This window comes from Eurosta solidaginis, chromosome 1 (genome assembly GCF_040869045.1).
Source record: "Eurosta solidaginis isolate ZX-2024a chromosome 1, ASM4086904v1, whole genome shotgun sequence".
NCBI classification, from domain to species: domain Eukaryota; kingdom Metazoa; phylum Arthropoda; class Insecta; order Diptera; family Tephritidae; genus Eurosta; species Eurosta solidaginis.
Window position 1 is genome coordinate 165,610,730 of NC_090319.1, and position 27,278 is coordinate 165,638,007.

General features: G+C 39.0%; 1 protein-coding gene and 1 pseudogene across 1 annotated transcript in view; both read left to right on the top strand.

Moving 5' to 3' along the window:
- LOC137238431 (membrane-associated transporter protein-like) overlaps window positions 1–27,278 on the top strand; it is a 1,095,627-nt gene that overhangs the window by 906,354 nt on the left and 161,995 nt on the right. The window lies entirely within an intron of this gene.
- Window positions 13,033–14,088, top strand: LOC137238695 (ATP-binding cassette sub-family B member 10, mitochondrial pseudogene; annotated as a pseudogene).

The following is a 27,278-nucleotide window of genomic DNA, read 5'->3' on the forward strand; positions in this document are numbered from 1 at the left end:
GTGTCAGGTAGAACAAAATATTGAACTTACAGCTTGGATGTTAGTTGATATTCATTATAATGAAGACTTTATACTTATAGGTTTATCAACGTTATCATCATATTATTTCGCTAAATTCTTACACAATCAGTGGAGTGGAGATGAGCAACAAGTTGATGTAAATAATTTTAAAGAGCTCGGCATTGCGGCTTACAATCAAATAAAAAAATTGTATTGAACGAAATTATGTTTAAAGGATTTTGAAGAACAGGAATCTTTCAAAGGTATATAATAAAAAGTAAGGAAGGCTAAGTTCGGGTGTAACCGAACATAACATACTCAGCTGAGAGCTATGGAGACAAAATAAGGGAAAATCACCATGTAGGAAAATGAACCTAGGGTAACCCTGGAATGTGTTTGTATGACATGTGTATCATATGGAAGGTATTAAAGAGTATTTTAAGAGGGAGTGGGCCTTAGTTCTATAGGTGGACGGCTTTTCGAGATATCGCCATAAAGGTGGACCAGGGGTGATTTCAGAAATTGTGTGTACGATATGGGTATCAAATGAAAAGTGTTAATGAGAATTTTAAAAGGGAATGGGCCTTAGTTCTATAGGTTGACACCTTTTCGAGATATCGCCATAAAGGTGGACCAGGGGTTACTCCAGAATTTGTTTGCACGATATGGGCATCAAATGAAAGGTGTTAATGAGTACTTTAAAAAGAAGTGGTGGTAGTTGTATATGTAAAGGCGTTTTCGAGATATTGACCAAAATGTGGACCAGGGTGACCCAGAACATCATCTGTCGGGTACCGCTAATTTATTTATATATGTAATACCACGAACAATATTCCTGCAAAGATTCCAAGGACTTTTGATTTCGCCCTGCAGAACTTTTTCATTTTCTTCTACTTAATATGGTAGGTGTCACACCTATTTTGCAAAGTTTTTTTCTAAAGTTATATTTTGCGTTAATAAACCAATCCAATTACCATGTTTCATCCCTTTTTTCGTATTTGGTATAGAATTATGGCATTTCTTTCATTTTTCGTAACTTTCGATATCGAAAAAGTGGGCGTGGTCATAGTCAGATTTCGGCCATTTTTTACACCAATACAAAGTGAGTTCAGATAAGTACGTGAACGGAGTTTAGTAAAGATATATCTATTTTTGCTCAAGTTATCGTGTTAACGGCCGAGCGGAGGGTCAGACGGTCGACTGTATATTTCGCCCTTTTTCACAAAAAACAGTTATCGTCCTAGAATCTAAGCCCCTACCAAATTTCGAAAGGATTGGTAAATTTTTGTTCGACTTATGGCATTAAAAGTATCCTAGACAAATTAAATGAAAAAGGGCGGAGCCACGCCTATATTGAAATTTTCTTTTATTTTTGTATTTTATTGCACCATATCATTACTGGAGTCGAATGTTGACATAATTTACTTATATACTGTAAAGATATTAAATTTTTTGCAAAAATTTTACTTAAAACAACTTGACTTAAAACAACAACAATTTGACTTAAAACAACAACAACAAACTTTTAAAGTGGGCGTGGTCGTTCTCCGATTTTGCTAATTTATTAGGCATGCATATAGTAATAGGAGTAACGTTTCTGCCAAATTTAATGATGATATCTTCAACGACTGCCAAATTACAGCTTGCAAAACTTTTAAATTACCTTCTTTTAAAAGTGGGCGGTGCCACGCCCATTGTCCTAAATTTTACTAATTTTATATTCTGCGTCATAAGTTCAACTCACCTACCAAGTTTCATCGCTTTATCCGTCTTTGGTAATGAATTATCGCACTTTTTCTGTTTTTCGAAATTTTCGACATCGAAAAAGTGGGGGTGGTTATAGGCTGATATCTTTCATTTTGAATAGCAATCTGGGATGAGTGCTCAGGAACCTACGTACCAAATTTCATCAATATACCTCAAAAATTACTCAAGTTATCGTGTTAACGGTCATACGGACGGACGGACATGGCTCAATCAAATTTTTTTTCGATACTGATGATTTTGATATATGGAAGTCTATATCTATCTCGATTCCTTTATACCTGTAGAATCAACCGTTATCCAATCAAAATTAATATACTCTGAGCTCTGCTCAACTGAGTATAAAAAAAATATTTGCATATATGTGACACGTATCGTGAGTCTGTATTAAAAAAAACTGCCAAAGTCGATACATATAGATTTATCTATAAAATTGGTTTATGACACAATGTCAATGGTGGATATTTGGGAGCATGACGAAACTATAATCGTGTTTCAAGCTTGTATAGGTGCTGAAGGAATTAATCCTGAAATTATAGGAAAGTAATGGCATTACCTTAATTTAAGTCAGACAGGAACCTCATTTTCAATTGTAGCCGAATATGCCAATACAACTATACACGCCATTTTAGTTTCAATGAAAACATTAATTAAACGATAAAAATCACTTGGCACGATTCTATAGAGACAGTATGCTTGGTTAGTTGTATAATGCAATTGTTGCTGACTAAAGATTTGCCAATTAAGGTGTGTGTATAGGCGCTCAAGTTACTACAACTTTCTATCGAGCATCTTCTTCCACCTAACGTGGCACTGTTTGTTGTTTGCCTTTGCATTGGTGGCACCAGTCGCTGCCTTGCCATGCTGTGTTGTGTGTATACGATGAAGGCCTACGCAATATTTTTTTCGTTGTTAATGTCGTTGAAGTTCCTTCTGTGCACAAACCAAATTTAGATAAGAATGTTTTTTTACAAAATTTGCAATTTGCATAATTACTAATAGGCGCGCACATAGTACAGGTGTACAAGTAGGATATGTGTAATAAAATGTCGCCTACCGATCGCAAGGGGTAACCATGCAACTGAATTATTTATTAAGGCTACTGTTATCAATACAAGAAGGTGGAAGCCAACCCCCTTTTTTTGGCAACTTTACGTATTGCAAATATGGATTCATGTATGACTTTATAATTGATTTCAAGGATACGCACTTGTTACAAATTTAAATGTAGAATAATAAAGAAATTGTGTGTCATGAACGTGAGGAAATAACTAATTTTTTACTTAATATTTCGTGAATTGAAAAGGGTTATGTTGGATTTTTTATTCTTTCAGAATTTGTTTGAAGAATGCCGTACGTCCGAATTTTATTCAAAGACATGCGATGTATTTCCAAAAAACATTTTTTTTTCAAAAACTCCCTATATGAGCATAAGTTCAATGCATTTTGACATCAGAAATTTTTCAGCCGAGCAAACTTCTTGTGATTCTAGTGGATCTCACTATACTTAAAGTGACGTATTCACAAAATACAATCTTAGGCAAATTTTTGAATTGGCGTACGAAATATCACCAACTTTGAGGAAGCCTATTTTGTGTATATGCATTGCAGTACATTATGTCCAACTATTTCCAAATTAAATTTGGAGCAATTTTAAATTATTTATTAGAAATCCAATAAAGGATATTATGGCACATTTTCAATGTCTTAATTTTCGACTTTATTTATATTTGAATATTTTTGGAGTCGCTGGATATTCTGGTGACGATATGATTAAATTTCTTTGGGAGTGTGATTACTAATTTTGCTAATTGCGGATTCTGTGGCAGATAGTGAATCTGCGTTAGGGTATTTTGGCTTCGTTCGGGAGAACGGGAGCTGGGTTATTAGAGGAATGTGGACCAATAAAGTTCATTTTCCTTGTCGTTGGGCGGAAGTAGTACCAGTTTCGCGATTGTTCTGGTAATTTGTCCCTTAATTGTATTGACGTCAACAACACGTACACGGTTATCGGAACCTGGATGTGTGTTGACGATTCTCCCCATTCTCCACACGTTTGGTTGTAGGTTATCCTCCTTTATGACAACTAGGTCCCCGGGTTTTAAGTGGACTGTGGATGTTTCAACTTATAGCGTTTTTGGATTTCGGTGAGATATTCCGATTTCCATCTCTTGCAAAATGTTTGATGAAGGGATTTCATCTTTTGCCATCGGTTTACGATTGAGGCAAGATTTTCACTACAATCGAGTAGAGGTGGAGCTAAAAGATGACCACCCACGAGAAAGTGGCCTGGAGTAAGCGGCTCCAGGTCGGAGGGGTCAGCGGATGAGGTACTGAGAGGCCTACAGTTGAGGCAAGTCTCAATTCGGCATAAGAGGGTCGTAAACTCTTCAATAGTGTATTTCTGATCTGTCGCGATCTTTTTAAATGGGTCGTAAAACTTTTTACCCCCGCTTCCCACAAATCTCCCATGTGAGGAGCGCTTGGCGGTATAAAATGTCATTTTAAAAGGTATTGGTTATATTTATTCAATGTGTCGTCCCTTGCTTCACGCAGAAATGCCTTAAACTCGGATGGTACAGATCGCGAAGCTCCGACAAAGTTAATATCATTGTCGGAGTAAACGTTTTTCGTACAGCCTCGTCTGGATACAAATCTGGCGATGGCAACTAGGAAGGACCCGATACTACGATCGTTTGTCGCTTCTAGATGGATGGCTTTCGTCGAAAAGCAGACGAACAGACAAACGTATCCTTTTGAAATTCGACATCCCCTCCCTCGGTAGGATTTTATATCGAATGGGCCGGTGAAATCTACCCCAGTGTTAGTGAAGGCCCTAGTAAAGGCGGTGCGCTCTTTCGGAAGGATCCCCATAAGTTGCGTTTGTGTCCGCTTCCTGTAAATAGTACAGACCTTACAGTTGGGTATAACAAACCTTATCATAATTTTAACGCGTGGGAACCAGTACTGAGTGCGGATATGACGCAGCATCCGCTGGTTCCCTCCATGCAGGGTGATCTTATGAGAGGATTGAACTATAAGTCTGGATAACCTGCAAGTGTAAGGAAGGATATTGGGATGCCTTTCGTTATGGGACATATCTTTGGATGCCCCAGTCCGCCGCCACTCTTCACTTCTTGGTGATATCAACAATTTTCATACAAATCTTCTCTCATACACTCTTGGTGCAATCCACATACACTCAACACTTTGGTATATAATTCGTGGTAGTATTCTTCAACCTTTTGGTGATACGCGTCGTCCACATTACACAAAAATTGGTCTTGGTGATATACACAACTCATACATTTCTTCGTGATACTAGCATTTTTATACTTTTGGTGATATATTTTTGGTGGTATTTCTACAGTTTTCTGGTGGTACTACATAACTTTCAAGCGAATATCTTGGTACACAACCTGGTACAAGCCGCATTAAACATCAAACAAACCAACTACAAACTTCACCCAGTTGCTACGTAAGTTTATATATTTCTTGCCACTTTTTTTTGTTGTTTGGTCATTTTTGAGGTTAATATTTATTTAAAAAAGTGCCGCGAGTGCTCCGAACCCCTAAATAGTGAAAAGTGAAAATTATCAGTGACCAGTCTGTGCGATATAGTGCCTCAATTTTTTGTTTTGTGCAATTACTTTCCCCCTACCGCGTGTGTCGATCCGGAGTATTCCACGACCACGGCAAGATAATACACAAGGGTACCATAACGCCACTTTTTTAAAAACACCAAAAGCAACTACAGTGACTCTGCACGTATATCCACTCACGAATACGATAATTTAGTTTCACAAATTTTGGCACTTGTAATTTTCACTAGTTCGAGATGTTTATTATATCTCGCACTCTGCACTTTGCTCCTTTTACCTCAGCAACAACCCCTTAGAAATAAATTACCACACCAACACTATATACATATACTATTTACGTGCGGGTGGCGAGTAAACCACACGGGTGTTTTATTCTTTCCTGGGGAAAATCAGACGAGTCTGCCAAGTCTAACCCAAACAAAAAAATCGCGCAGAATCTACTAAAACACCGTCCTCAACACAAAGTCATCATACATACAAAAAGTAGAAAATAGCTCTGAGCAAGCACCACCAGCCACACCTCGCGGGCATAAGTCCCTCCTTGCGCCACGGAGATTTTCAAAGGCGATTACTTATCATGGCCAACCTTTCGTGACCTGTTTACGGCCATATACATAAATAATTCCGACCTACAGGGGGTGGAAAAACTATTCCATCTGAACAACAAGACACAGGGCCTGGAAAAATCTGTGCGAAAGATTTGAAAACAAGCGTATATTAGTCAACACGCAATTACAAATTCTTTTTAATTTAAAGAAGGTAGAGAGTGAGTGTGGGAGCACGTTAAAGAAATTACATAGCGATATAAACAATTGTCTATCGTCCCTCAAGTGTCACAAAATCGACACATCCATTTGGGATGCAATACTAACATATTTGTGTTCGACAAAGTACCGGAAAGTACCTTGGCTCTATGGGAACAGAGCATAGACCATAAAATGGACATATCTAAGTTTCTATCAAATAGATTTCAGACACTGTCAGACAGTGTCCAGCTTCACTGACACTATCGCCCAAAAGGGACAAAAGCCATGAAATACTTCGCATACAACCGAAACCACCATAAAAAGACTTGGTGCCTTCCAAACGAAGGTATCAAAACCTACTTCAAAATCAACATCAAGGGTTTTTTGCAAAATGTGCAAATCTGAACACAGGTTACGGAATTGTCCCCGATTCTGTGATTTGACCCCAGTGGGGGATGCCTGAACTGTTTATCCCCAGGACACACAGTGACGAGGTGCACTAGTTCGTACAACTGTGCCAAATGCCACTCTCGTCATCACACGCTCCTGCATGCAGATACAGTTCAGCAGACTACGAGGCGCAATCCATTTAAAGGCGCGGATAATATCCCGACAACTTCAGTACAGGCACAAAAAAGACAGGAATCGGGGCAACCACATTCTTCTGCGAACCAGAATGTAAAATCCTGTCATGCTAATTCGAGCACAGGCGTACTATTAGGAACTGCTCGCGTACACATTCATCATAATGGTACCGACTTCTCCGCGCGGGCACTAATTGATTCAGTCTGAATGCTCTTTCATGACAGAAAGACTCAAACGCAGAATCAATTTGCCCCCAAGAAAAATGCATGTCCAAGTTTCAGGCATCACCAACGCAGTATCTGCTCAAGCGAAAGAGGCGTCCACCATCGAGCTACGTTCCCCAGTGGATCCATGCTTCAGCTTGACTACTCCGGTTTTTATTTTAGCCAAGCTTACTGGAAATCTGCCATATCAACACAATGACTATGCAGGCATTCCCAGATTTGGTTTTGGCAGACAAGAGATTCTACGTCAACGAAGATGTAGACCTCATACTTGGCGGAGACATATATCCCCAAATTATATTGAGGGTCTGAAAAAGAATGTAATTAATACACTTTTGGCCCAAGAGACAGTTTTCGGTTGGATACTAACCGGTCGCATCGAAGTACCGAGTCGAACGAAGAGCATCGTGTAATTTTACAACGAGGTTGCGTTGGACAACCAACTAAAAGCATTCTGGGAGTTAGAAAATTTACCAAAAGGCAAAAGCATTAATGCGGATGACGCATATTGCGAAAAACTTTACAGAGAAACAACCTAAAGAAATGAAGATGTGAGGTACATCGTATCTCTCCCATTCAAGCAAGGTTACTCAGAACAGTTTAGTTTAGGAGGATCTCTTAAGCGCGCATGCTCGCAATATTTTCGAAACGAATCTCGGTTAATAAAAAATCCGGATTTAGGGAAAGAATATATTAGGGTACTCTCGGAATATGAGACGCTCGGATATATGCAAAAAATCAACAGTATAGTCGCCGCAGATGACACAAATAATTACTTTCTGCCACACCACGCCGTTGTCAAAGCAGAAAGTATAACGGCAAAAGTCCGAGTCGTTTTCAATGCCTCAAGCCCGACGGCTAATGGCACCAGTCTAAACGACATTCTCCTACCTGGCCCAGTACTACAAGCAGATCGATATGTTTTCAACAGTGATATAGAAAAAATGTATAGGCAAATTTGGATGGATGCAACCATACCAAATTTCAGAGAATTGTTTTCCGAAACGACATTAGTGAACCAATAGGCCTCTACGAACTAAAGACGGTAACGTCCGGAGTTAACTGCGCTCTTTACCTGGCCATCACAACGCCTTTACAGCTAGCTGACGATGTTGAAAATTCCCATCGAACAGCATCGAGCATCCTGCGAGAATGCATGTACGTAGACGACGTGTTAGCCGGAGGACAAGGGATGAAATCCGACAGGCACTTCAGTCAGCTGGTTTTCCACTTCGTAAATGGACATCAAACTGGGAGGCAGTTCTAAAAGACATCCCGAAAACTGATCGACTAAGCGAAGACTTTCTGGCGTTCGAAGACACCAGCACCGTGAAGGCATTGGGCATAAGATGGAATGCGCACTCCGATCTCTTTTATTTTAGAGCAGGACCACTGGAGGATCCGGAAAATTTAACTAAGCGAGAAATATTGTCAGCCATCGCCAAGCTTTTCGACCCATTAGGGCGGCTCGCCCCAATGGGCATAGTGGCAAAAATATTAATGCAGAATATTTGGTTAGAAGGCACCGGACCTGTCTCACCAAATACATCAGAACGGTGGAAAAACTTCACCCAACACTATGGCGAAATAGATAACGTACGGATACCGCGGTGGGTAAATTTTTCCCCGGAAGACGAAATAGAAATTCACGGCTTCTGTGACGCTTCCGAGAAAGCATATGCTGCAGCGTTATATATGCGCGTAAAAAGAGACGATCAGGTTTTCATACACTTACTCTTAGCAAAAACCAGAGTAGCTCCAGTGAAAACCATCTCGCTACCACGTTTAGAAATTTGCGGAGCCGTGCTGCTCGCAGAACTGATGGAATCAATATTCCTAAAGATTCATTTGGGACCAGCAAAAGTTCACCTCTTGACGGATTCAACCATCGTACTCGCATGGATACGCAAGCCGCCCTGTACTTGGTCAACCTTCGTCGCACATCGCATCACCAAGATCCTCGACATGGTCGGTAACAAGGACTGGCTTCACGTTGACTCGGAATCTGACCCAGCGGATTTAGGAAGCAAAGAACTATTAGCGTCAGATTTGGTCAACAATTCGTTGTGGTGGCAGGGTCCTTCTTGGCTACAAGAAGACAATTCGCACTGGCCAGCACAAGACGCCGATTACAACACGTCCGTTGAGGAAAAGAGGGCACAATCATATGCCACGACAAGGGTAGATCATATAGATATACTTGACCGATTTTCAGATTTGCCACGAGCTTTGAAAGTCCTGTCTTATGTTAGGAGATTCTATAAAAGAACGCATCCTAAAACTAAAGCAGTGTTCGTGCATAATCTCAGCCGATGAGATTAAGGCAACGACTAAAGCATTAATAGGAGTCTGCCAGAAACAATTTTACGGTACATAATATTTAAAATTGAAAAATAGGGAACATCTTGATCGAAATATTGAAATACTGTCACTCAACCCATATACCGACAAAGATGATATTATTAGAACAGGGGGGGGGGGGGGGGGGGGGCGTCTAGGGGCTTCAAAAGACATGTCATTCAACGAGCGTCATCCGATGATCTTGCCGTACAATTGCAGGCTGTCTCGCCTTACAGTCATGATGACTCACCATGACTCCCTTCATGGCGAGAACCAGGTCATGCTCCGTCTTATTCGAACCCAATATTGGATTCCGAATGTCAAGACCATGATCAGAGCCATCATCCACTATTGCAAAACCTGCATCATTCACCGAAAGCAGGCGCAGTCCCAACTTATGGGTACCCTTCCCTGCGAACGTACGACCTTTACCCGCGCGTTTACCAATACCGGGGTAGACTTTGCCGGGCCTTTCGACATCAAAAGCTACCGCGGTAGGGGATGTCGATTGTCCAAAGGCTACGTGTGCCTTTTTGTCTGTTTCACAACTAAGGCAATTCACCTATAAGCCACTAGTGACCTCAGCACCCTTGCTTTCTCGCAGCTTTTGCACGCTTTATCGCGAGAAGAGGATGTCCGAAAAACATCTATTCCGACAACGGTACAAATTTTGTCGGAGCGTCAAGATCCTTACGATCCGAATTTCAAGCCTTTGTGGCAGAAAGTCGAGACAAAACAGTCTCCAAGTATAGCCATCAAGCATTAACTTGGCATTTTATCCCCTCCGGTGCTCCACATATGGGCGGCCTGTGGGAAGCGGGAGTGAAGAGTTTCAAAAGCCACTTCAAGAAGGTCGCTTCTCTCCGTAAATATACCATGGAGGAGTTCCAAACCCTTCTGTGCCGGATCCGCATGTCTAAATCCACGGCCTCTCAGCCCGGCGTCCAATGACCCAAGGGACCTGGAGCCACTAACCCCAGGACACATCCTAACGGGCAGCCATTTTCTGGCGCCGCCAGAACCGTATGCGAACGAAAGCCCTGCCTCCATACTAAATAGATGGCAGAAGCTCAAGGCCCTCCATCAAACCTTCTTCCGGCGATGGAAAACCGAATATTTATCCGAACTTCAAAAACGTGTGAAATGGAAGCTCCCCAAACAAAATATACAAGTGGGAGATCTCGCTGCCCTCAAAGAGGACAACTTATCTCCCAACGAATGGAGGTTAGGTAGAGTCGTTAACGTACACCCCGGCGAAGATAACCGAGTTCGCGTTGTTGAACTCTTTACCGAGAAGGGTCAAGTCAGACGACCTTTGGTAAAACTGATCCTTCTTCCCACGGAGGAGATAGATTGCGAGAGGACCAAGAGCTCCTCCTAACAATCCCTCCGTTGCTCCATATCCCTAGTTTCAAAAAAAGATTAAACCCAGCTCTCGTTCACCCGAAACGAGGCCAACCAACAACCCTAATGCAGATCCGCATCTGCAACAGAAAACAAAGGCATTCGGCCCATTAAATTTTTAAAAATAAAAATCAAACCCAAAATTCACTCGCTCACCCCGAGCGAGGACACCTCTTTTATTTCTAGGTGGCTGGTTGTATAGGTCCAGATGGTTTTGTATCGGATTTTTTTTTTAATTTTATGTACATATACCGGTATCGCAAAAGGGGGTGCTCCAACTGCGGCGTCGGCCGCGCTGTCAGTTGTCACACCTTTGCGATGCCCATTTATGCATTTACTAATGGATTTTTTTCTTTTCAAGTTTTTGGTCTCAATGAATAACAAGACTTAACTCAAGGGAAAGTCTCAACGCAAAACGATGAGTAATGAATTGGACAAAAAATTAAATTTGATAAACATTGAGGAAATATGCAATTCTGCAGAAGCTGGAGCAGAGCGAGAAACTACAAAAGAATTCAGCTGAATATAACCGCCTTATCGCTGCAATACAATTAGAACTGAAACAGTTCGAGGGTGCAAACTATACAATTTTGTATTTACAGAGTTGTTTGGGCTTTTAGTTTACTACAAAAACCGCGGACGCGAATTTATTTTGCGGCTATTTGTGAGGTTTCATCTGATCCATCTGAAGCTGTTTTACTTTTTCTAGTATCTAACCCTACTTGTGGCCCATCCTCACGGTGTCGTCTCGTATGGCCTGGAAGTCCTGCTAGCTGTGCATATGATTGTCCGCATATTTCACATTTGAATTTTTTCTCATCAAAGTTGCAAAAATTTATGATGATAAAGTGATTTAGCTCGCGCAAAAGTGCGACCGCATACCTGGCACACATGTGGTCGCTCCGTGCCATGTGCTACTCTGTGCTCTATTACAGCAGATTTAGATATGAAATTTTTACCACACACATCACAGGCGAATGGCCTCTCACCCGTATGTGAACGATAATGTACTTTCAGCATATCGGGTGCACGACATGTATAGCCACATTGATTGCGTATATAATCCTTGCCTCTTGTATGGGTACGTTTGTGTGCTTGATATTGCCGACGCGTGAAGAAGCGTTTGGTACAATCTTCGTAATCGAAGGCAAATTTACGCTCATTTCCATGCGTATGTAGTTCTATATGACGTTGCTGATTAGTGCGACATGTACATCTCTTTTATCACAATACGGGCATTTCATACCACCATGAACAGGGAGACAATGTTCTTCTAAGCTACGCAACGTTTTAAACTCATCCGTACAATCGTCGCATTTACGCATTTGTATTATACCATCTGTTTTACCAGGTTTGTGGAATTTTTCCAAATGCAATCGTAAATTATTTTCACTTTTATATGTGCGTGAACTGAATATTAGCTTTTGTAAACCCTTTATCTGTTGCTTGTTAAACGTAGTTGGTATATACTCGTCATCATCTTCATCAAATTCATTTTATTATCCACCATTGTGCGGCTCTGGAGTGGTCGTATACTCTTCCCATTTAACTATACGTAATCCACTTTGCTCCTCTTCCTCTGGATAATCATCATAATCGTCAGGGATACCAAAGGAATACCGTTCAAAACTGTCATCCTCAATATTTACTTCGCCCTTCACACTAGTTTTCGTCGTCAGATACGGGGTTACCTCAACAAGTACATCTTCAGTTTTTAACAAATCATTTTCAAAATGTACGTTTTTAATGTGCCGCATGAAATCTTCGTAATCGAATGACTTTAGCTCGCAGTGAGTGCAAAGAATGGTAAATTCAGTAGGACTGTGGCAATAAATCTCCCCACATTTGGCATTCGCACCGCTTACAAATGTAGAGTTGGGAAGTAATTTTAGCATGTTGTGAGGCAATATCAAAAACTTGAAAAAATGTAATTCCTTCGCAGTTCGATTATTAATGAAATGCAATTAAAGAGATACTCTACGTGTTTACAATTTTTTTCTCACAATGTTATAAACATGGTATATCGTCAGAACAAGGGAAGCGTTAATGAATTCAATGAGGAAAAGATCCAAAGATTACGCCTGAAATTCGAAGAGGACGATTGACTTCTAAATGCCGTGATGTTGAACTGACTGAGTGCGATAAGGACATTGCTGCACTGCCAGAGGTGGGATGTAGGCTATGAGTAGTTTTTTAAGACGTCACAAATATGAACAAAACCATGGTCAACCTGAATAAAACGATATTTTGGATTACAGAAGAAATAGCATTGGGGCAGAAGTTGACCGAACCTCCCGAACTGAGTAATTTGGTATTGCCGCAATATGCTGAAGATGCATTGTGGGCTCATTCTATTGTGGGACGTTGATGAACTATCTAAGAGTTTACCTTTCCAATAGTGCATCATTACGTATAATAAAGGATTTACGCTCAAAAGTTTATCGTCGCATGCTCTTACAGGAAACAGGCTGGTTTGATACAAAGGGTACTGGTGAGCTACTTAATCGTTTAGTGAATGATACATATATGGTCGGGAATTCGCTCAGTCAAAATTTATCTGCGCTCAACAGTATTGATTAGTGCTGGCACTTCAATGATAATGTACACCTCACAGAGCTTGGCGCTTGTTAGTACATGTATTGTACCATGCATTGCTGGTATGGCCATAGTATGCGGTCGCTATGTACGCAACATTACACGTAACCTACTGAACAAATTCACTGATATATCGAAGTCAGCTGAGGAACATTTAGGCAATGTAAAAATTGTCGAAAGGATTTTGCAAGGAACATGAAGAGAGCAAAGCTTATGACGCACTGCTTACAGATGCGTTGAATCTTGGCTATAAAGAAGTCCAAGCGCGTTCAATATTCTTTGGTTTGACTGGGTTTTCTGGTGAGAATAATTTCTGTAATCGATTATGGAGGCACGTTGGTCATATACGATGCGCTCAGTGGTGGTGCATTAACTTCTTTCATATTAGACGCTGGTTATTCAGCGATATCCATAAATGGTTTATCCAACTGTTATACTGAACTCAATAATGGCGTGGGAGCAACGCAACGTGGTTGGGAAATACTCGACCGATAATGTACAATTCCACTACACATTGGTATATTGTCAAAAAAAAAACGCCACCGCGTGGCAAGGTGACCTTTGAAAACGTACGATTTCGTTTTCCGGCGCGTGCATTTCACGCTTCAACCGGGTGAGTCCACAGCAGTAGTCGGACGAAGTGATTCGGGAACAAAAAACAATTTCTACATTAGGACTACGTTTATATGATCCACTGTAAGGTTGGATGATATCGATATGCTAGAGTTAAGTCCAGTTTGGTTACGTAGTTTTATAGGTGCTGTAAACCAGGAACCAACCCTGTTTTCGGGCAATCCTGACGAATGGAAATTGGTTGTGGAGCTTTAATTTTGAAAGGTAAATAAAAACGAGCGGTGCTCGAATTTGCATTTGTATTTCGAAAAATGTAAGTTTCGGTGCAGCTGCTCAATTTCCATGAATATTGTATCTGAATGGTGTGCAAGATTTATAACAGGCGTGCCTCTTTAGGCAAGACGCGCATACGTCAAATGAAAACCAAACATTGAGAAGGAATGAAACAGGTCGGCCGCTCACGGCTGGCGCGAGGACATGATCTCTGTGGTGAAAGGGACAGTACAGGAAGAACGTTGGACCGAAGATGGACTTGATGATAACAAATGAAGGGTAAGTTGCACTAATGGGGTACCTAAAATTGTATGGATTTCGTACGGGCTGGGTTTTCTTCTCCATTTCATCTACTGAACCCCACAATTAGTAATGCTTCAATACTCGTTCTATGATAATTTAATAAATATAACTGTGTAAGCTGGGCGTACAAGTGTGTTCAAAAATCGTAAATTAAAAAAAATTAAATAGCGCCCCGGCTGGGTAAGTTTCATACCAACTTTCCCAACTGACTGCCGCTGGTCTGCTCCATACCCTTCTGCTCCGGAAAGGCAATGAACCCAACCCTGGTTCGAGAATCTAGTTTTTTTTTTTCAAATTTCGGAGAATATCTATCTCATACTCTCATACTCTTGTCAGAGGCACATTTTGATGGTGAATTTAGGTATGGTTAGGTAAATAGAAAAGCAACTCGTCTACACACGTGGACAGGGTGAACATCTTAGCTTCCTACTAGAGTTGTGTTTTTTCGTTCATTTCAGAGATTCGGCTCTTTCCTATTTTTTCTGATGGACGAACAAAGTTCAGACCGAAACGACCCTACTCTACCTCCTACCCACTTTCTGTTCATTGGTGGTGCGGGTTGGAGCCAATGCACTCTATGCACTTATGATGGGTATATCTTTACATTGTGGGTGTTTAATGATAGTTGTGCTAGTCAATGTCTTTGCCCTACACAACGTATATATAAAGATCCCGATAAAAGTTGGAATGCTGTTTTGTTGGTTTACTACCCTTGGTGTTAGAATGGGTATCGGGATTTCGTTTGGTATACACCCCACAGCAGGGGTCAATGATGTTAGTAACTTTGAAGATTATGAAGAGGAAGCTCTTCATATTTCAAGCATTGTAAAATATGCAAAGGAGTTTACTGATGTCTAATTATGTTGTATATTTATTTTGTTTTATCGATTCGATAAAATCGGAAATGTGAATATACCCTATTTACCATGGTTTCTTAATCCGATTCACCATTTAAGAGCTAATGCCCCCTCAGCAATTTTCAATTTCTATACCTATGAACACAATTGGTCTACTCTCCCTGTATACATAGTTTGGCAAATTTCAAATGATTACATAAGAGAGAATGGCTGCTTTAAATCATTTTTTTTTTTTTTGGATTCTCCAACAACCAATTAAAATTGCGGCCATTCTCCAGTTAGTGTATGCATGAATCTCAATCTTAGTGAGTAGATTTACATACATATTGTAACGAATCTGCCGCAAATCCTCTTATTTGCAATCCTCTGCTAAGTTCGAATCACTAAACTGTTGAATAAATAACTCCAATATTGAATGATGGAAAAATGGCCTTTATTAAGTACTTCACAATAACACTTATAATTTGCTACTCGCTGGCTTAATAACCAAACTGATTGATAACTCAAATGAAACTTTACTATTGGCCGCCAGATCGCGTGCTTAATCAAACTGATTGATAGCTCAACTCAAACTGAATTACTTCTTACTCGCCTGCCCCGCTTTTATAGTTTACGCTGCATACTTCTAGGCTCTTCGACTTCCAGAACTTACTAGTTATTTTCGCTACAAAATCGCCAGCCACAACTACGTGCACAAATTATTGCTCTCTTTTGTGACAACTCAGATAAGATATATGCATGTGTCTGTGCATTGCCGCTCCGCTGCTCGTATACGTACATATGTGTAGACGCAATTATTTATTCGTTTATGTAGATTCATAATGATTGAATTATTGATTTGAATGTTTGTAGTTTACAGTCTCTCGCGCATACATAGGCGCATACATGATTTGATTATTGACGTAAATACTGCTTGGCATGGCCTTAGCATCGCCTTAGTGATGGTATAGGTTAGTGATGCTAATATCATTGACACTGCCCTCCACCTAAGTCTGATCGTCCCGATCAGACAAATCTCTCGATCTAAACGCTGCTAGCATCGCCAAATGTACCACTCTTCTACTCCGTGGTTTCTCAATGCTTTGTATGCGGTAGATGGTATCACTGATCTTCTTCACAACCTTGTACGGGCCTTCCCAACTGCACCGAAATTTGGATGGAACACCTTTCCGCCGGTGAGGGTTGTATAACAGTACCAAATCTCCCGCCAGGAAACCTTTCGAATTATTTTCCTTGTCGTACCTGTGTTTCATCTTACTACTCATTATCCTGGATCGTTCCCTCGCACTCTGTTGCTTGACCAATGAAGAACTACTTCGCAGAGCTTGCGCTGGACGGATTTCCTTTGCATAATCAGTATCGTTCCGACGCTTCACAACAGTAGTGTGCCTTGGCTTGAAACCACCCTTGCATTCTTTCTTCGTTTCAGTACGTCCGTTAGGGCTTTTCAATGCCAGTGTTTCTCTCACAGGTACCTTCGGTTTTGATTTGTTTGGCCCATTTGTTCCATCAACCTTTACCTTTGAATTTCGTGGCCTTCGTCGAGTCTTCTCCACCAGTACCCGATTACTGCTGAACCCTTTTTCCAAACTAAAGTTAAGTGGCACATCTTGGTTCTCATAACACATCACCCTTCTCTGCATATCGATCTTGATGTCATGGTCAACCAAGAAATCCACTCCCAATATAACTTCATCAACAATCTCCGCCACAACAAATTTGTGTAGAACCACGACCTTCCCAATCAATACTTCACATATCACTTCTCCTTGAACTTGGTTATACTCGCCAGTGACCGTACGCAACTTTGCTCCAGGTAACGGTTTTACTCTCCTGTTGACCAAGTCAGATCGGATCAAGGAATGAGATGCGCCCGTATCTACAGTCAGTACTCGTTCTTTGCCATCCACATTCCCTCTGACGGTAAGACTGCTTGATTTCCTTCCAATTTGCGACACAGATATCACAGGGCATTCAATAGCTGGATCTAGCTCTCTACCTCTTACTCGCTCTTGCTCATCTCCTCCAGCTTTGCGTTTGACCAAGACCGCAATGACGTGCTATGTGACCGGACTTCCCGCATTTGAAGCATTTGATACCTTTTTCACTTCGCTTTTGCGATCCTTTCAGTGCCTCCAATATTGCGTCTACCCACTCTGGCCTTTCTACTTCCACACGGCGTGCTTTGAAAACTGGCTTACACAGAAGCGACGCCGTTTCCTGAATCAGAGCTTGTGACACCGTTTCTGCGAATGTTGGCTTTGGGTTCGCGTATGTGGCTCGCTTCGTTTCGACGTCCCTTATGCCATTTATAAAGCTCTGAATATTCACTCTTTCCGTGTATTCCACGGGTGCATCCGCATTTGCAAGATGAGCCAATCTTTCAATGTCCGAAGCAAACTCCTGCAAAGTCTCGTTAGCTTTTTGGTAGCGGTTTTGCAATTCTATTTGAAATATCTGTTTCCTGTGTTCGCTTCCGTATCGCCGTTCTACAGCAGCCATCAATGCGTCATAACTGTTCCGTTCGTACTCTGGAATAGTCTATAAGATTTCGGCAGCTGGTCCTTTCAATGCTACGAAGAGTGCGGCAACTTTATCTTCCACATTCCAGTTGTTCACTGCTGCGGTCTTCTCAAACTGTAGATTAAAGACCTGGAAAGGAACAGAACCGTCAAAGGATGGTGTTTTTACCTTTGAATTACTAGTTGAAACTGCTGGGCGATTCAGTTCCAACTGCTCGGTACGTCCTCTCAAAGCATCCACCTCGGCCTCGATTTTTTCTTCAAACTGTAAAATTTTTGTATCTTGCGCCTCCAACTTCGAGGAAATACGTCCTTCTTGCTCTTCCAGTTGAGCAGAGATCTGCGATGATATCTGTGCTGAAATTTGAGCCGACATTTCGGATAAACGCGTTTCTTGTGCTTCCATCTTCGATGTAATCTGTGTCGACATTTCTGACATACGCGTTTCTTGTGCTTCAATCTTTGATGTTATACGCGTTTCTTGTGCTTCTATCTTTGATGTTATACGTGTCTCTTGAGATTCCATCTGTGATGACATTGTCGATGTTTGAGCAGATATTGCAGCCAATATCATGTTCAGGTCTGTGTTTGCCATTGTCTGCGGTGTTTCTTCCATTTTTGTTATTTCCTCGCCATCAAGATGAGAGTCATACTCTTCCACATCGATTCCTTCTGCTTCTATTGCCTCTCGTAGCCGTGCCTGAAGTTCAAGTTTAACGCCGCTTGTATTCAATCCACGGCTCTCCAACTCCTTCTTTAGTTGCTGGATCTTCAATTCACTGAACTTTGCCATGTCCTTGTTGTCCTCTGGAATTTATTCAACAATTCCTCTTCTGACACCAATTGTAACGAATCTGCCGCAAATCCTCTTATTTGCAATCCTCTGCTAAGTTCGAATCACTAAACTGTTGAATAAATAACTCCAATATTGAATGATGGAAAAATGGCCTTTATTAAGTACTTCACAATAACACTTATAATTTGCTACTCGCTGGCTTAATAACCAAACTGATTGATAACTCAAATGAAACTTTACTATTGGCCGCCAGATCGCGTGCTTAATCAAACTGATTGATAGCTCAACTCAAACTAAATTACTTCTTACTCGCCTGCCCCGCTTTTATAGTTTACGCTGCATACTTCTAGGCTCTTCGATTTCCAGATTTGCGCTACAAAATCGCCAGCCACAACTACGTGCACAAATTATTGCTCTCTCTTGTGACAACTCAGATAAGATATATTCATGTGTCTGTGCATTGCCGCTCCGCTGCTCGTATACGTACATATGTGTAGACGCAATTATTTATTCGTTTATGTAGATTCATAATGATTGAATTATTGATGTGAATGTTTGTAGTTTACAGTCTCTCGCGCATACATAGGCGCATAAGTAAATGCATCTGTGTGTGACATCTCTTTCGGCTGCCTTATATATGTGTATACATGATTTGATTATTGACGTAAATACTGCTTGGCATGGCCTTAGCATCGCCTTAGTGATGGTATAGGTTAGTGATGCTAATATCCGTGACAGTATTATGTATTCGATATAATATTACGAAAATAATACTGTTTTCACACAGAAACTTAGTGATCTCATTTCACCTGCTAATGAAATCGTAAATTTGTTGCTTTCACACAGAAGTAACTGCTCGATTGTATGAAGGATGAGACAGACAATCATGGCGGAACGATACAAGGTGGGAGCATGGTGACATACCTACAAACAAAAAAAATTCCATGTACTTGTAAATTCGATGGACAAATGTCAAAATAGTACTGCGCCGGTAGTTGATGTATCAAATCAAATAAAAAAGGTTATAATCAGCTGTTCGATGCGGCCACCTTGTATCGTTCCGCCATGTAGACAATGACATTTGCTTTTAAAACTAAGAAACGGAAACGGAAACGGAACGCTGCCAACAGAGTTGCATTGTGCTTTTGACTTCATTAGGCATTCGATTAGCTACTAATGAAATAATAATAGATTCGAATTTTGTAGGGAAGATTGAGCTCAATAAGTGTCTTAATGTAGAAAACTGCCTTTATTATTCAATAAGCCGTCTGTGTGAAAACAGTATAAAGGTTATCATTTATAAAGATGCATAAAAAGATGCAAACGGGTACCCAAAAACCCGTTTCTGACAAATCTGTATCGGAGCCAAATACACTTCGGGAACCATGTCATGGCTAAAGGCCGTCATTTAACTGGAGAAAATTTGGACAAATAATCGAAGGGCAATACAAAAAATGGCGGTCACCGTGGTGTGATGGTAGCGTGCTCCACCTACCACAACGGATGCCCTGGGTTCAAACCCCGGGCAAAGCAACATCAAAAATTTTAGAAATAAGGTTTTTCAATTAGAAGAAAATTTTTCTAAGCAGGGTCGCCCCTCGGCAGTGTTTGGCAAGCGCTCCGGGTGTATTTCTGCCATGAAAAGCTCTAAGTGAAAACTCATCTGCCTTGCAGATGCCGTTCGGAATCGGCATAAAATCATGTAGGTCCCGTCCGTCCAATTTGTAGGGAAAATCAAGAGCAGCACGACGCAAATTGGAAGAGAAGCTCGGCCTTAGATCATTTCGGAGGTTATCGCGCCTTACATTTTTTTTTATTTTAAACAAAAAAATAAAAAATTACACATTTTATAAAATTTTTTCCCTCTTCCAAAACGAACATATTTAATTTTTTTTCTTTATACAGCATAACATTTTGCTGTCCAAACATTTTTTTCTCGGCGGGCAGGAAAGTTGTTGGTTTCTAGCACCAACAACACAAATAACAACGACTCAAAAGAACCCACTGTAGGGTTATATTTCTATTCAACTTTAAATGTACCTACTTTAAATAAATTGAATTTTTGGTTCTTGTTAATTTTTTATGTTTCAATTTTGAAATTATTGTTTCAAAAATTTTCATTCTGATATAAATTTTTAAAACGAATTGTTTGCATACATTTAGGAGTGATTATAAAAGAGGTATTTTATAAATATAAAACAGTGTGTGCATAATTTAATAGTGGTATATTTATCGGCTACCACATTGTATAGTATTATTTATTTCGTTGATGTCGACATCAGGGGGATGAGACAGGTCACTTTTGGGCTTACCAATTCCAAAATCAAACAAATAGGAATTGGTAAGCCCAAAAGTGACCTGTCTCATCCCCCTGATGTCGACATCAACGAAATAAATAATACTTTTGTAAGACTACAAAACTCAGCCGACAATGTGTGTATTGATAACTACTCCGTGCGTGTTAATGTTGAGACTAGCCCTTTCGAGTTTGTTTGTGTCGATAATTGTGATGTTATCCAAGCCATACTTTCTGTGAAGTTTAACGCAATGGGGCTTGATGGTATATGTTCAAAGTTTTTAAAAGTCATTCTTCCCAAAATCCTTCCCCACATTACTTACTTGGTCAACTCAATTTTGACGACCGGTGTCTTCCCAATATACTGGAAAGCTGCAAAAGTTATTCCAATCCGTAAACAAAATAATGAGTATCGACCAATAGCCATACTCCCTTTCCTCTCTAAGGTCGTTGAACGTATTCTACATGGGCAAATCGTATCATATGTACATGAATACAAGCTCCTGTCAGATAGTCAGTCCGGTTTCAGGTCAAAGCGGAGCTGCACAACGGCACTACTATTATCTGTGACATTGCCTTCTTAACACTTCTTGACCACTCCAAAGCTTTCGATTCTGTAGACCACACTCTGCTCTGTAGGAAGCTGGAAAACCTATTTAACTTCTCTGGTCATGCAGTTGCCCTTATAAGATCATATCTTGGCGATAGGACTCAAGCAGTATGTATAGATGGTGAAAAGTCTGACTTCCTTCATGTCTTAAGAGGCGTCCCTCAAGGCTCTATCCTGGGTCCTCTGTTATTTGTTCTGTACATCAATGACTTACCCGATGTCCTTAAGTATTGTAATGTTCATATCTACGCTGATGATGTGCAGTTATTTACGTGTTGTCCTCGTGATCAAACTAGCTTGTGCATAAGTAACTTAAACCACGATTTGAATCAAATATTTTCATGGGCTGCTATGAATGGCTTATGTATAAACCCGAATAAGTCAAAATGTATTGTTATTCATAGAAGGTCTTTTCCCACTAATGATTTAGAGAATGTAGTGTTCGACAATTCCGTTATAGAATACGTAGATACGGCGAAAAACTTAGGTGTAATTTTTAACAAAACATTGACATGGAAAGACCATATTTTTAGAACGGTTGGGAAAGTGTATGGAATGCTTCGTACACTATGGTTAACACAGTATTTCACGCCTTTGCACATACGACTACTTCTGGCTAAAGCGTACTTAATACCTACGCTACTCCATGGTTGTGTGATTTACTCAAACTGTGACTATCTGTGCAAGAACAAACTAAATGTTGTTTACAACAACATTGCTAGATATGTTTATGGGTTGAAAAGATTTGACCACGTATCTCAACATGCTGAAAGGTTGCTAAACATTTCTTTCGAAAATCTTTTAAAAGTCAAAACACTGTCCTTCCTCCATAAATTGATACACACGAAGGAACCTGACTATCTATATCGTAAGCTTATTTTTCTGCAATCATCAAGGTCGGTGCTTCTTCTTAAGCACATCAGATACCGCTCGCTAACCTCTGAGCGCCAATTCTTTGTTACTGCAATACGTCTTTGGAACTCGCTACCTACTAGTCTTCGACTCTTAAGTAATGCTCTGCACTTCAGAAAAGAGCTAACATCATTTTTTAACGACTCTTAAACTGGATCTCAAATTGTTGTTGTTAAAATGTTCATTTCTAAGTCCTTTTCCTTTCTCTGTGTCTTCTTTCTTTGTTTGTTAAATACTATTCAATCTATAACCAGCCAAAGGTTATCATCACTACTGCTGTCTTTTAATATTTATTAACTACTTTTCTTTAGTTTTAAGATTTACATTTACATACATAAATATTTCACTATTGTCCGCTATATTTAATTTAATTTGATTAATCTAATTTATTATTATAAATGTTCAATTTTTATAGCTCATGCTATTCATGACTAGCACTGTTAAATAATTTGTCAAAATTGTTGTGCTAGGAACAAATTTTCAAATAAATACATACATACATACATACATACATACATTGGCGATCCAGCCAGTCACAACAGTCGTGAATCGTGGAAATAACTTAATTTATTCGAAGAAAATGCTTGTTGAAAAATTATATAATCTACTAATTATTTAAATAATTAGATAATAGTTAAATAAAACAAGAAACCTTTTTGGTGTGTGTGTGCTAAATTATCATATGGAGTAGCACTGCAGTTGAGCAACAAATCACAAGATAATAAGATACCATCAGTATCCATTGATTCACCAGCTGGATTAGATAGTTTACTTAACATTCTAAAGCCGTATACGCAACCGATCGAATGTGATTTGAACCAACTACTACATTGAGAATTTGGAGCGTCAAAATTCGTTCGATCCAGTATTTTTGAATTATTTCAAAACAACATTATATCATCGTACCTTGAATACTCTATTAAGTGCAAAACAAAATGATGGTTTTTATGAAGTATTGCAAATTATTGAGGAATTAAAGTCAGAGAATAAGACGGAGTTGGCAGATTTATTTGACAGTTAGTTCGATCCAATAAAAACGACTATTAAACTAAAACGTGACATCAACAAATTCCACTGCGGGATTATCAACAACCAACACAATAAAAAGTACACAAGTGGCGCCAACACGTTATCATCGCACCAACTTCAAACAATTGCTACCGTACATCATCATCGTTCAGAGGCAGAGATTTCAAACGTTAAAATACAACAAAAGCAATATCGAATAACTTAAAGGATCAGCAGCAGCAACTACAACAACTACAATAGAAAGCCGGAACACACAACAACAACAACAACAAATGTAGTAGAAACAACAGCTCGCCCGTGAGTACAGAGAACGTGTGGGAAGGCTCTTAGGAAATTTGTTACGAAGTTTTGGGTCTTCTGGACAAACACCTTATTTCAAAATCAGTAAAAATATACAATTGCGACAACTATCAACAACAAATAAAGGAATTTGGTGAGCTGTATCTAACATTTAGTTTATTTAAATTGATATTATTTATATGTATATGTATCAAAATAGATTAAAAATTTTTGTTATGTAAACGCTCCTTTCCGAACATTTTTATTTCTTCCTATAATATAATTTGTGTTATTATTTTTATTAACAATGTTTCATTCACCACGTACATCTACACCACGAAATCAAGTAAACGATTCGCTTATTGATTTGGATAATGAAAATTTTCAAAATAATTTACCAAATCCATATGCGAATCAAAATAACGAAATTTTTGCTACATCGGTAAAACTTCCCCAATTTTGGACTAATTACCCTGAAGCATGGCTCATCCATGCTGAAATGCAATTTAGTCGAAAGAACATTACTCAGGAGGGGACAAAATATGAATATGTCATAACTGCACTTCCGCAGGAAGTAATTATGACAATTCTTGATTTTATTCAAAATCAACCTGAAGATAACAAATATTCTGCATTAAAGAAAATTTTAATTGAACGGCATTCATTAAGTGAGAATGCCAAGTTAGATCGAGTGTTATCCGATTCAGAAATGGGAGATCGTAAACCTTCTGAATTTTATCGGTCTCTAGTGCTGCTCTCTGGAAACAATTTTAACAAGGAAATTCTTAAAAAGCTTTGGATAAGGAAGTTGCCAACAAATTTAAGTATTATCCTTGCTAGTTCGAATTCGACTGAAATAAGTGAATTAGTTAAATTAGCCGATAATATTTGGGAAGCTTATAATAAAAATGAAATAGCTTCAGTTAGTAATTTTCCAAATTCTAAAGGCGAAAATACAATTATTTCAAATTTAGTTCAAACAACTAACATTATTTGCAAAAATTATGAAAAAAATATCATTAGTGATCAGTGAAATTAAAAATCAGATGAGTCAAAATTATTCAAGGTCCCGATCTTTTAGTAGGAATCGCTTTAGAAGTCCCTCTAGATATAGATTAAAGTCTCGTGACAACCCAAATTGGCTCTGTAGGTATCATTATAAGTTTGGTAATCAAGCTTTGAAGTGCGAACAACCATGCGCTTTTAAAAATAACAATAGTTCGTCAAACTAAAGTCATCCGTTGTTGCGGCGACAAACAACGGAAATTTAGACACCTTTACACGTCGCTTATTTATTTTTGATAAAACAAACAAATTGAATTTTTTAATAGATAGTGGAGCAGAGATTTCAGTGCTTCCGGTTTCAAAATCTTCATGTTCCAAAAAGTCATCAGATATTATTTTAACGGCAGCTAACGGTTCAACGATTTCGACATACGGTAAAAAACTTTTAAATATAAATTTAGGACTACGTCGCGAATTTCCGTTCACGTTTTTAATAGCAGATATAGCTAAACCAATTATCGGTGCTGATTTTCTGTGTAAATATGGTCTCTTAATTGGTGTTAAACGCAAATGCTTAGTAGATCCGGTAACAAGTCTTTCAGTTAACGCAATTTCATGTGTTTGTAATGTTTCGCTACCAAAAGTTTTCGCTGTTGATAACAAATTTACAAAGTTATTGAAAGAATTTCCTTCTTTATTTTCTGAACCAGATTATTCACAACCATTGAGACATACAACAGTTCACAGACTTGTCACTGAAGGAAATTTGCCATTTTCTAAACCAAGGCATTTAGACCCTATTAAATTCAAAGTAGCTAAAACTGAGTTCGATTTTTTAGTAAAGACAGGGATATGTAGGCCTTCTAATTCAGCGGTAGCATCTCCTTTGCATCTTGTACCCAAGAAGGAGTTAAATGACTGGCGTCCTTGTGGAGATTTTAGAAGATTAAACGTTGTAACAGTCCCTGTTCGTTATCCTTTGCCCCATGTTCATGACTTCAACATGAATCTCAGAAATAAGAAAGTATTCTCGAAGCTAGATTTGGTAAGAGCTTACAACCAAATTCCAATGGCAGAAGAGGATATCTATAAAACTGCAATTACTACGCTTTTTGGCATGTTTGAATTTGTACGAATGCCTTTCGGGCTTAGAAAATCCGCACAAACTTTTCAACGGTTTATTAATGAAGTAGTTAATGATTTAGACTTTGTTTTTACATATATTGATGATCTCTTAGTGGCAAGCGAAAATGAGGAACAACATTTCAAAGATCTTCGCGTACTATATCAGCGCCTCACGGAGTACGGTTTAAATATAAAACCAAGTAAATGTACTTTTGGCGTAACAAATGTTGACTTTTTAGGACATAATATTTCTGAAACGGGAATTAGGCCCTCGGAAGAAAAAGTTTTAGCCATTCGAAATTTTGATCGTCCAAAATCTATTAAGCAGACACAAAAATTTATTGGTATGGTTAATTATTACCATCGATATATACCAAAATTAGCAGAGTTTACGACAGTTATCTATGATTTAATAATAGAACAAATAAGAAACGAGACAAGATTTTAATTTGGGACGATACATCTAATAAATCTTTCGAATGCATTAAAGAAAAGTTTGCATCTGCGATATTGTTAAATCATTTTAACAAAGATGCAAAACTTTCTTTAAATGTAGATGCATCCAATACGGCAATAGGTGGTGTCATACATCAAACGTTTAATAATAAATCAGAACCACTTGCATTCTTTTCAAAGAAATTGTCTCCATCCGAAATTAAATATAATGCATTTGATAGGGAACTGTTAGCTATTTATTTGAACATTAAACATTTTCGTTACCTTCTAGAAGGACGTCTATTTACAGTTTTCACAGATCACAAGCCTCTAGTATTTGCTTTAAATTCAAAAACAGAACGCAGTCCAAGACAAACTAGACATATGGAATTCATTGCACAGTTTACGAAAGACATTAGGTATATTAAAGGACAGGAAAATGTTGTAGCTGATACATTATCTCGTGCGTTTGAAGTAGAAGCGATTAATAATTCGGACATTAATTTAAAAAATTTACAAAGTGAACAACAACAAGATAGTGAATTAGGCAAACTTAACTCAGAACAAACATTTTAAAATTTGAAACTAATAAAAATTCCTGTTCTTAACTTTAATATATGGTGCGAAGTGTCAGGAGAAAATCCTAGACCATTCATTCCAAACAATTTAAGAAAAATAATATTTGATATGTTACATGGGATTTCACATCCTGGTAGTAGAGCTACACGTCGTTTGATAGTTAAGAAATATTTTTGGCCAAAAATGAATAAAGACATCAATACTTGGTCCAAAGAATGTATAAGTTGTCAAAAATCGAAAGTACATCGTCATACAAAATCTTCAGTTGTGAAAATTCCAATTCCAAAAGCTAGATTTGAACACATTCACTTAGATATTGTCGGGCCCTTGCCTGTTTCAAAGAGATATCGTTACATATTAACTATAATTGATAGTTTTACACGTTGGCCAGAGGCATTCGCGCTAAGAGATATTTCTGCAGTTA